Raw genomic sequence first — 9,537 nt, 5'->3', positions numbered from 1 at the left:
ACATTATGTACAAAACGAAGTTAAGATCAGCATAAAAAAAAAACACACACACAACGTAGCCAGGAGGCCGTGAGACTGCCAGCTATCCGTCTTCCCATCTTCCACTGCGTGTGTCGGCACAGTGACAGTATGAGGCCAGAGTCAAGAAGACCGTGACTTAATGACACTGTACCGAGCTCAGATACACTATCGTGTCTTCTGTTGATGATATAATGATGTCACCTTCGGTACTTTTCTCACTCCGTGACAGTATGAGGTCAGAGGTCAGAGGTACGGAGGTACGGTGTATATAATAGTGGCCTAATGCCACTAGGTCAGATACACTACCGTAGTCTGGTGCTGGTGGTCTGCTATGGCTAGCTACAGTAACAGAACAGGGACCAGGTGGACAGGGACCAGGTGAACAGGGACCAGGTGAACAGGAACCCAGGGACCAGGTGAACAGGGACCAGGTGGACAGGGACCAGGTGAACAGGGACCAGGTGAACAGGGACCAGGTGGACAGGGACCAGGTGGACAGGGACCAGGTGGACAGGGACCAGGTGAACAGGGACCAGGTGAACAGGGACCAGGTGGACAGCGACCAGGTGAACAGGGACCAGGTGGACAGGAACCAGGTGAACAGGGACCAGGTGAACAGGGACCAGGTGGACAGGGACCAGGTGAACAGGAACCCAGGGACCAGGTGGACAGGGACCAGGTGGACAGGGACCAGGTGAACAGGGACCAGGTGGACAGGGACCAGGTGAACAGGGACCAGGTGAACAGGGACCAGGTGGACAGGGACCAGGTGGACAGGGACCAGGTGAACAGGGACCAGGTGAACAGGGACCAGGTGGACAGGGACCAGGTGAACAGGGACCAGGTGAACAGGGACCAGGTGGACAGCGACCAGGTGGACAGGGACCAGGTGGACAGGAACCAGGTGAACAGGGACCAGGTGAACAGGGACCAGGTGGACAGGGACCAGGTGGACAGGGAGCAGGTGAACAGGGACCAGGTGGACAGGAACCAGGTGAACAGGGACCAGGTGGACAGGGACCAGGTGGACAGGGACCAGGTGGACAGAGACCAGGTGGACAGGGACCAGGTGAACAGGGACCAGGTGAACAGGGACCAGGTGGACAGGGACCAGGTGGACAGGGACCAGGTGGACAGGGACCAGGTGGACAGGGACCAGGTGAACAGGGACCAGGTGGACAGGGACCAGGTGGACAGGGACCAGAGAATGAGCTATCTGAGATACAGAGCCAGGGACATTATAGTGCCCTAATGACAGTCTGAAGGATATATACAGAGGGACATTATAGTGCCCTAATGACAGTCTGAAGGATATATACAGAGGGACATTATAGTGCCCTAATGACAGTCTGAAGGATATATACAGAGGGACATTATAGTGCCCTAATAAAAAATAAAAAAAATATTTAACCTTTATTTAACCAGGTAGGCTAGTTGAGAACAAGTCCTTTATTTAACCAGGTAGGCTAGTTGAGAACAAGTCCTTTATTTAACCAGGTTGGTTAGTTGAGAACAAGTTCTCATTTACAACTGCGACCTGGCCAAGATAAAGCAAAGCAGTGTGACACAAACAACAACACAGAGTTACACATGGAGTAAACAATAAACAAGCCAATAACACAATAAACAAGTCAATGATACAGTAGAAAAAAGAAAGTCTATATACAGTGTGTGCAAAATGCATGAGGAGGTAAGGCAATAAATAGGCCATAGGAGCGAAGTAATTACAATTTAGCAGATTAACACTGGAGTGATAGATGAGCAGATGATGGTGTGTAAGTAGTGATACTGGTGTGCAAAAGAGCAGCAAAGTAAATAAAAACAGAATGGGGATGAGGTAGGTAGATTGGGTGGGCTATTTACAGATGGCCTATGTACAGCTGCAGCGATCGGTTAGCTGCTCAGATAGCTGATGTTTAAAGTTGGTGAGGGAAATGTAAGTCTCCAACTTCAGCGATTTTTGCAATTCGTTCCAGTCACTGGCAGCAGAGAACTGGAAGGAAAGGCAGCCAAATGAGGTGTTGGCTTTGGGGATGACCAGTGAGATATACCTGCTGGAGCGCGTGCTACGGGTGGGTGTTGCTATGGTGACCAGTGAGCTGAGATAAGGCGGGGCTTTACCTAGCAGGGTCTTGTAGATGACCTGGAGCCAGTGGGTTTGGCGACGAATATGTAGTGAGGGCCAACCAACGAGAGCGTACAGGTCAGTGGTGGGTGGTATATGGGGCTTTGGTGACAAAACGGATGGCACTGTGATAGACTGCATCCAATTTGCTGAGTAGGGTGTTGGAGGCTATTTTGTAGATGACATCGCCGTTGTTAAGGATTGGTAGGATAGTCAGTTTTACGAGGGTAAGTTTGGAGACGTGAGTAAAGGAGGCTTTGTTGCGAAATAGGAAGCCGATCATAGATTTAACTTTGGATTGGAGATGTTTAATATGAGTCTGGAAGGAGAGTTTACAGTCTAACCAGACACCTAGGTATATATAGTGGTCCACATATTCTAGGTCGGAACCGTCCAGAGTAGTGATGCTAGTCGGGCGGGCGGGTGCGGGCAGCGAACGATTGAAAAGCATGACATTTGGTACATTGTAGATGCATAGATATATGAGATGCATATGTTTAATGTATATTCCTGAATGCCAATTGGTCATTGCCAAAAGTTCCCCAGAAACCGTTGATAAAAGGTGAACAATCTCTGCGAGGGATTTTTGCATAAAATATCAGACCATGCCAACCGTTGATAAAATAGTCCTGTAAATTGTTAAAATTAGATTTTAGAAATATTTTTAAATGTTTTTCAATAAGTTTGTGAAAAGTTTCAGCTGTTTTGTTTCTGAAATAAGCGTGTACTAAGCAAATAGTAAAACCAGAGACCTGAAAATACTTACACCTGTTAACATCAATCAAATCAGATACATAGCCAATGCATCAATCCAAGTGACATAATAAAAACATCCCCATTAAAATCTATCAGTTTAACATGGCTGTGCCTCTAGAGATTCTGGGTTCGAGTCCAGGCTCTGTCGCAGCCGGCCGTGACCGGGAGACCCGTGGGGAGGCGCACAATTGGCCCAGCGTCGTCCGTGTTTAGGGGGAGGGTTTGGCCGGCAGGGATGTCCTTGTCCCATCGCGCTCTAGCGACTCCTGTGGCGAGCCGGGTGCAGTGCACGCTGACACGGTCACCAGGTGTACGGTGTTTCCTCCGACACATTGGTGCGGCTGGCTTCCGGGTTGGATGGTGCATTAGACTAGCGCGCCCCTCAGGAGGCCTGGATTTAGACGCAGCCCCATGCAACAAAAAAAAATTATATCGCTTTATCGCTTAAACTGATGGGGAAGTTTTTATTAGGTTACTTAGATTGATGCATTGGCTATGTATCTGATTTTATATTTTGACTGTCAATTGTACATGTGTTATTCAATGCATTTCTATACAGCTATATTGGAAAAGGCTAAATTCAATATTTTATCAAATCGTTTTTTCATATATATTTGTTTAATACTTAAAGGGGACCTAAAATTAGAAATGATCCATGTGTCTTATTGCAGATAGATAATGGCTTCCATCAACGTAATTGTCTGCATCCTTTCCAATACCCCATATATTTTTGGGGTAAAAATATTTTTTAAATATAATTTCCTTCTTCATTATTTTTCCCGAACCCTACCACGCCTCCCCTAATTGGAGTAAACTAATGGACAACAACACTTAGGCTTCTACTTCCAGCTGATACATACTATATATGTTTTACAGACACAGTATATTTTACATTAGTTATCTTTCAGCTACCCTCACCATCTATTCTCACAGTTTCTACAGATTGTACATTAAAGATCAACATTTTTACTATGAATATTATTATATTATGATCGATTGACTGTGACATTTCAAATCATATCCAGCAGCAAAACAGAGAGCAGAACAGAGCAGAGCAGAGCAGAACAGGGAGTAACAGAACAGAACAGAACAGAACAGAACAGAACAGAACAGAACAGAACAGAACAGAACAGAACAGAACAGAACAGAACAGAACAGAACAGAACAGAACAGAACAGGGAGAAACAGAAAAGAACAGAACAGAACAGGGAGAAACAGAACAGAACAGAACAGGGAGCAACAGAACAGAACAGAACAGAACAGAACAGAACAGCAGAACAGACAGAACAGGGAGTAACAGAACAGAACAGAACAGGGAGCAACAGAACAGAACAGAACAGAACAGAGCAGAGCAGAGCAGAACAGGGAGTAACAGAACAGAACAGAACAGGGAGCAACAGAACAGAACAGAACAGAACAGAACAGAACAGAGCAGAACAGAACAGAACAGAACAGAACAGAACAGAACAGAACAGAACAGAACAGGGAGTAACAGAACAGAACAGAACAGAACAGAACAGAACAGAACAGGGAGTAACAGAACAGAACAGGGAGTAACAGAACAGAACAGAACAGAGCAGAACAGAACAGAACAGGGAGTAACAGAACAGAACAGGGAGTAACAGAACAGAACAGAACAGGGAGTAACAGAACAGAACAGCAGAACAGGGAGTAACAGAACAGAACAGGGAGTAACAGAACAGAACAGGGAGTAACAGAACAGAACAGAACAGGGAGTAACAGAACAGAACAGAACAGAACAGAACAGAACAGGGAGTAACAGAACAGGGAGTAACAGAACAGAACAGAACAGGGAGTAACAGAACAGAACAGGGAGGAACAGAACAGAACAGAACAGAACAGGGAGTAACAGAACAGGGAGTAACAGAACAGAACAGGGAGTAACAGAACAGAACAGGGAGGAACAGAACAGAACAGAACAGAACAGGGAGTAACAGAACAGGGAGTAACAGAACAGAACAGGGAGTAACAGAACAGAACAGGGAGGAACAGAACAGAACAGAACAGAACAGGGAGTAACAGAACAGATTCTATCTCTCTATTTTGTCTTTTTCTCTCTATTCTGTCTTTCTTTCTCTCTATTCAGTCTTTCTATCTCTCTATTCTGTCTTTCTGTCTTTCTTTCTCTCTATTCTGTCTTTCTGTCTTTCTTTCTCTCTATTCTGTCTTTCTGTCTTACTATCTCTCTATTCTGTCTTTCTATCTCTCTATTTTGTTTTTCAAACTTTCTATTCTGTCTTTCTATTTATCTATTCTGTCTTTCTGTCTTTCTTTCTCTCTATTCTGTCTTTCTGTCTTTCTCTCTATTTTGTCTTTCTGTCTTACTAGCTCTCTATTCTATTCTTTCTATCTCTCTATTCTGTCTTTCTTTTCTGTCTTTCTATCTCTCTATTCTGTCTTTCTATCTCTCTATTCTGTCTTTCTATCTCTCTAGTCTGTCTTTCTATCTCTCTATTCTGTCTTTCTTTTCTGTCTTTCTATCTCTCTAGTCTGTCTTTCTATCTGTCTATTCTGTCTTTCTATCATCTCTATTCTGTCTTTCTATCTCTCTATTCTGTCTTTCTGTCTCTCTATTCTGTCTCTCTTTTCTGTCTTTCTATCTCTCTAGTCTGTCTTTCTATCTCTCTATTCTGTCTTTCTATCTCTCTATTTTGTCTTTCTGTCTTTCCAGCTCTATTCTTATTTTCTATCTTTCTATTCTGTCTTTCTATCTCTCTATTCTGTCTTTTTGTCTCTCTATTTTGTCTTTCTATCTCTCTATTCTGTCTTTCTGTCTTTCTTTCTCTCTTCTGTCATTCTTTCTCTCTATTCTGTCTTTTTGTCTTTCTTTCTCTCTATTCTGTCTTTCTTTCTCTCTATTCTGTCTTTCTATCTCTCTTGTGGCGTACAGCTGGTCAGCCACCAGGGGGAGACCCGTCGAGGCCTGGTAACAGATGGAGTATACATCATGAGGCGACGGCTCCATCTGCTGGACGTGCCAGGTCTCGACGGGCTCTCCAGCCAGGACTAATTGGGGCTGATTGGGAGCTGGTCAGTAATCAAGGGCTGAATTGCTCACCAGCTGTGCAAGATCCATAAAGCTGCCAGAAGGGCAGCACACAGGGAGAGTGGGGGAAGAAAGGCCTCCCGTGTTATTGTTGACGGTTGCAGAGGCAACAAGAGGGAGTTCAGTTTTGTGCCTGACAGGATACAGCCAGACCCGGAACCCCGAAGACGGTATCCCAGAGAGGGTTTCATGGGGGAGACCTATCCTTTTCTTTTTAGTCTATTATTTAAATAAACACCCTTGAAACTGAGCTAATCCTTCTCTGTCCGTGTCTGATCTGGGTAAACCTCTTGACCAAACCCCCTGGTCTGCCACAAGTGGTGGAGAATGCAGGCACCTCTGATAACGTGGTCAGATCAGGGTTGACGTTTACGCAGCATCAGCATGGGTGAGTTGATAGCTCAGTTCGTCCGGGCCCAACAAGCACAACAGGCGGGTCAGGAACGAACGCTGGAGGAACAGCGACTACAAAATGTCCGCCTCGTTGAGGAAGTCAGGAAGCTGCAAGGAGGAGCGTCTCCTGGGTCACATCCCAACCAGTTTTTACTCAAACTAACGGAAGACGATGACATTGAAACATACCTCTGAACGTTTGAACGGACAGCTCTACGGGAAGGATGGCCAACGCCGCAGTGGGCAAGTCTGCTGGCCCCATTCCTCTCTGGGAATGCCCAAAAGGCGTATTGTGCCCTGAACGACGAACAGGCGGCTAACTACGACGGACTCAAACGGGAGATACTCAGCCGCTATGGGTACAGCCTGGCCCATCAGGCTCAACGGTTCCACGACTGGAGGTTCGTACCCGACGCATCCCCCTGAGCCTAGATGAGCGACCTACTGCGCGTCACCAGGGCATGGCTCCTCACCGACTTATCCACCCTCTCCATCCTCAACAAAGTGGTCCTGGATCGCTTCTTACGGGCGCTACCCCATGACATGAAGAGGGCAGCGAGTCTATGTGCAGCCCAGACCTTGGAGGGCCTCCTGGAAGCAGTGGAGACGCATAAGAACACTCAGGCACTGCTGAGTGGGAGCTGGGACGAGTCAGCGACCCGTCCTAGGGGACGGAAGGACAGCCCCACCGCGGTGTACCCCGAACCGACAGTCGGGAGGGCCAAAGGACCGCAAACCGGTGGAGAGACGGCGGGGGTAGGGCCAACCTGCCACCAACGACCCCAGGTAGATAGAGACCAAAGGAGGTGTTTTGAGTGTGGCGCCCCGGGGGCACATTGCCTGGAATTGCCCGGCTCGAGAGGAGTCGATGCCATCAGCTAGTCCCGGAGGCGAGGTGGGTCACGCTGTGAAAAATGTCACCTCCTGTTGGGAGCACCACGAATCAACTGCACCCATGGTCCCGGTGAAGGTTGACGGACACGACATGGAAGCGCTATTAGACTCTGGAAGCATGGTTACGCTCGTAACCATGAGCCTGCTGAACCAGGAGATGGAATGGGGTAGGGAGATGTCAATTTCCTGTGTTCATGGTGACACAAAGCGGTATCACACCGTATGGACCAACATCGTGATGCCACAAGGGAGCTGCCAGATGAGGGCGGGTGCAATATCTGAGCTGCCGGTACCTCTCCTAGTGGGACGGAATTGTCCGCTGTTCGCGGCCCTATGGGGGCACGAGTTGAAGAAAAAGTAACGAGCAGGCCGAAGAAGAGAGCGGGGGATGATCCATCGCCTGTGCGGCCCGGAAGCCACCGGTTAACCAACCTGACTCTACAGGTCCGGAGTCGAAGGGAGAGACGGAACCTGAACCCCCTGGGGAACCACTGGAAGAGGAGCCCAGCCTCCCCCTCCTCGATTTCGAGGGGTCAGTCGAGACCCCCGTGGGGGGCCAACTGAGGGGACAATTCGGGGCGACCCAGTGGGAGGATCCGAATTTGAAAGCTGCCGCCGCCCAAGTGATAGCGGTGGATGGACAGCTACTTCCAGGGGGTGAGTGACTGGCGATACCCCCATATCCAAATTAAGAATAACCTTTTGTATCAGGTGTCGAGCCAACAGGGGGAACTTCGAGAGGTATTGTTGTTGCCCCGACGGTACGTGGGAACCGTTCTTCAGCTGGCCCACACCCACCTGTTGGGGGCACACCTGGGAATGGAGAAGACCCGGGAACGGATCGCCGCTCATTTCCACTGGCCCGGGATGAGGAGGGCCGAGGAAGATTACTGTCGCAGCTGCCCGGGGTATCAACTCACTGCCCCGAAAGCACACTTCCGAAACTCTCTGGTCCTCCTGCAAATAATCGGGGTGCCCTTTGAACGCATCGCCATGGACATAGTGGGACCCCTGGTAAAGACTGCACGAGGACACAGGGACATCTTGGTAATAGTGGACTATGCAACCCGGTATCCCGAGGCCATTCCCCTACGGGCGGCAGTGTCCAAGGGAATCGCCCGGGAGCTGTTCCACCTCTTTAGCCGGGTGGGCATCCCGAACGAGATCCTGACAGACCAAGGTACGGAGTTTATGTCCAGCCTCATGAAAGAGTTGTGTGCTCTCCTGCAGATCAAGCAGATCCGGACCTCCGTTTTTCACCCGCAGACGGATGGGCTCGTCGAGCGCTTTAATAAAACGCTCAAACAGATGCTGCGGTAGGTCATCGAGCAGTACGGGAAGAACTGGAACCAGCTACCACCCCACCTAATGTTCTCAATCCTCCACTGGGTTTTCCCTGTTCGAACTCCTCTACGGGAGGAGGCCACGCGGCCTACTGGACCTCGCCAAGGAGGTGTGGGAAGCCGAACCGACCCCCTTACGCAGCGGGGTAGAGCACGTGGAGACGATGCGGGACTGGATGACAGCCGTATGCCAGTCGTGAGGGAACATATGGAGAAGGCCCAATGCGCCCAAGCCCAGGTCTACAATCGGGGAGCCCAGCCCAGAGAATTCCAGGTGGGTGACAGGGTGTTGGTCTTGATCCCCACGGCCGAAAGTAAGTTCCTGGCAACATGGCACAGACCATACAAGGTGATACGAGATCCAGAAGCTGGGACCTGTCAATTACCGCGTATGGCAACCGGGGAGACGGAAACCCCAACAGATTTACCACGTGAACCTTTTGAAGAAGTGGCACAAGAGGACAGCTTTGGCCGTGTTATGGTCGGGACCCAGGACGCCAACGGTACCAGTAGAGGTCCCGAGCAATAAAAACCTCGACCCGGCCCAGAAGCAAGAGCTCAGGGAGCTCGTCGATCGGAATACGGCGGTCTTCTCCGAGAAGCTGGGCCGTACGACCCTCATTGAACACCACATTCGTACCCGGCCCGGGGGAACGGTACGAAAGAGGCCATATGGGATTCCGGGGGCCTGAAGGGAGGCCGTGAAACAGGAAGTGGCGGCTATGCTGAGGATGGGGGTCGTGGAAGAGTCCCACAGCGCATGGTGCAGCCCCATCGTGTTGGTGCCCAAACCTGACGGTAGCCTCCGCTTCTGTAACGATTTCCGGGGGGTGAACGACATCAGCTTGTTCGACGCATATCCCATGCCGAGGGCGAATGAGCTCATCGACCGATTGGGAAAGGCCCGGTACATCAGCACCCTTGACCTGACCAAAGGT

This window comes from Salmo salar, chromosome 10 (genome assembly GCF_965601325.2).
Source record: "Salmo salar chromosome 10, fSalSal1, whole genome shotgun sequence".
Taxonomy (NCBI): Eukaryota; Metazoa; Chordata; class Actinopteri; order Salmoniformes; family Salmonidae; genus Salmo; species Salmo salar.
The sequence above is the reverse complement of the archived record's forward strand: the minus strand, read 5'-3'. Positions refer to the sequence as shown.